At 40.4% G+C, this 2,768-nt stretch overlaps 1 non-coding gene across 1 annotated transcript; it reads left to right on the top strand.

The window, feature by feature from the left end:
* The first annotated feature begins 319 nt into the window (after positions 1 to 319).
* On the top strand, positions 320 to 426 carry LOC112085006. Its single transcript, XR_002898650.1, has one exon. It is a non-coding gene; the product is annotated as a small nucleolar RNA R71 (small nucleolar RNA).
* The last annotated feature ends 2,342 nt before the right edge of the window (positions 427 to 2,768 follow it).

The following is a 2,768-nucleotide window of genomic DNA, read 5'->3' as shown; positions in this document are numbered from 1 at the left end:
ATCAAAGCCCGTCCCTTGCTCATCAAACTCGCCTACAAAGTGTATTGGCTTTTGTGTAGCCATGAGAACTTTGTCAAGCTTGCTCTGTAGCTCTCTAATATCTTTCTCCATTCGCAACTCTTTACTAGATCCTTCAGATCGGTTAGCCCTGTCGGAATCTTCTCCATAAGTATCATTAGACATTGCGAGGTTCTCCACAAGCTCCATTCTCCATAAGTATCATTAGACAAGAAAATTCTCGTTTGAGGCCGTATCAAGTTGGTTTCGTATCTTGGGGAGTGCACCTCGGTATAAAGTACTCAGGAGGGATGCCTCCGAGAAGCCGTGGTGTGGGCATTGGTTGGTATAGCTTCTGAACCGTTCCCAAGCTTCACTAAAACTCTCGTTGGTGTGTTGTGTGAAGCTGGAGATCTGATTTCTCAGCTTGGCCATGCGTGATGTGGAGAAGAATTTGGATAAGAATGCAAGCTTGCACGTTTGTATAGAGCCCCTCGGGAGGTTCTTTTCTCATTGGTGTGCTTTATCACCGAGGCTGAATGGGAACAGGCGTAGCTTGAAACTGTCTTTTGATGCCCCATTTATCTTTGTCAGGTCGCAAACTCAATCAAATTGATCTAGATGCTCTAGAGGGTCTTCTCCGGGTAGACCATGAAAATTTGTGTTCTACACCATATTGAGCAGGGAAGCTTTAACTTCAAAATTGTTGTTTTGCACAGGCGGTGCCTGGATCCCGGCTCTATATTGGTGCGCGTTTGCTCGGTCATTTTATCCAACAAAGACCGGAGGAGGTTGTCTCTGAGCTGGTGGTGGAGGCGGAGGAACATGATGCGCTTGCTGCTCATTTCTATTAGCCTGATGCTGGTTTTGTTGAGCAAGCTTTTCATTTCGCTGAGCCTGTTATTGATTAACATAGGCCTGCTGTTTGTTCCTTGATATGTTCATAATTTGCATCATTCAGGTTGTATATTTCATTCTAAATCATGCTATAATAGGTCCTTAGGTGTTGTTTTAGGACTTAGGAGTTGCATTAGGTTCCAATGAGTCTTTGCATGTTTGGAGTGTTGATAGTAGGAATTTTTCAATCCTTGATCAATTCCTCAACTACTCATGTCATTGTAGCACTTGAGGTATCAATCCAAATAGAGAGATTCTAGGCACTAAGACTATGAAGATCAATTCTTAATTCAAGTCTAATAAGCAGATGAGTTGGTAACAAGGTGATCTAAAAAAAAACATAAAGCAAACAAGAACAAGCAGTAATTAAGAATTGACCAAGCAAACTAGACAAACAAAACAAAGACTCAAATTCAAAATAAGAGAAAGCTAAACCTCTAGATGTGATCATTGATCAGGGTGCTTTAAATGTGAATTCATGATGCTAAGCAAACAATGCAACACTTGCAATTCTTTAGTCTAGACTTCCCAATCAGATTAATTCATTCTCATGAAAAAAATCCCTTTCTTAATTACCAAATCAAGACTAATTCCCATTATATGAATAAGCAATCAACAAGCATAAGGTTCCAAGTCTAAAATGACCAGACAGCCTCTTTGTGCATCAAAATAAGAGCTAAGAAAGACTGAATCTTATACAGAAAGATAAAGCAAGCATCATATGATCTCAAGTTCCAATTAACTTATAACTCTAATCTAGATTAATCCTCTCATGAATGCATTAACCTCTACACTTATCCATTTTCAAATCAAATCATCATTTGTGAAATATGAATCAATGAGCATTAAGAAACAGTTCTAATATGTCATTCATGCATTTAACAATCATTCCCATGATGAAAAAGGCATAAACCCTTAAGTTAGCTCATTCAAGCATTTCATCAAACACCTTGTGGGTGAGAAATGCCTAAGTTCTAGATCAAGCTTATAATGAGAGATCTAGCATTAAGAGCAGCTAACTAAGGAAAGGAAATGAGAATCTAGAACCTAAACATCATAAATCAAACATCAAAGCACCCTAATCTACACACCTAGAAGCTTAAAAGAAGACTACTCACTAATCATGATGAACACTCCATTTCCTTTGAAAGAGGTGATGTTAATCGTGATTAGAAGCAAAGATAAGAAGATGAGATGATAGGAAACAGACTTAGATTGATTGATTAAATCCTTCAGATATCTCTTAACAAACTCTTTTTTTATAAAAGGGGAAAGAGAAACAAGAGAAAACAAAGCTTAAGTCTTGGAAAAAACCCTAAAAAGCATATATAGTGTCTCTTGCGGACCGGGTCAGCCCAGGACAAACTGGGTAATGACCCGGCTTCAAATGGGTCATGCCTCAAGTGTGAGACATTGTCAGGTGCTTCCCAAGTCGCAGGCCCAAGTCGCACAGCCATAGAAGCAGCCTTGTGCGCCATAAATCCCTCAGCCTCAGCCGCATGCCTATCTAGGTGTAAACAGCGAATGTTTGTGCTGCTCAGGCTTCCTTCTCATCAACTCGCACAACCAGGACACATTATGGATATAATATGTCTGCGAGATGGTCACTTCCTTGTCCAAGTCGCATGCCCAAGTCGGTGTAATTTGCGAACACATGTGCTACATGGTTCCACTTCATGTCCAACTCGCAGGTCTATCTCGCACAGCATTGTTGACTTACTCAAATTTGATTCTAGAAGTCTCTACCTTGCTCAGAGTCTCCTTACACTCATCTCTAAAGTCTCAACTTGTTTCCAGAGCGTTGAACATTCATGGGTGCGAGTTAATCAAGTCGCAGTACCGTATCGCAACAACCTAAGCCTTCTCGGACCACT

Source organism: Eutrema salsugineum, unplaced genomic scaffold (assembly GCF_000478725.1).
Source record: "Eutrema salsugineum unplaced genomic scaffold, Eutsalg1_0 scaffold_4, whole genome shotgun sequence".
Taxonomy (NCBI): Eukaryota; Viridiplantae; Streptophyta; class Magnoliopsida; order Brassicales; family Brassicaceae; genus Eutrema; species Eutrema salsugineum.
The sequence above is the reverse complement of the archived record's forward strand: the minus strand, read 5'-3'. Positions and strand labels throughout refer to the sequence as shown.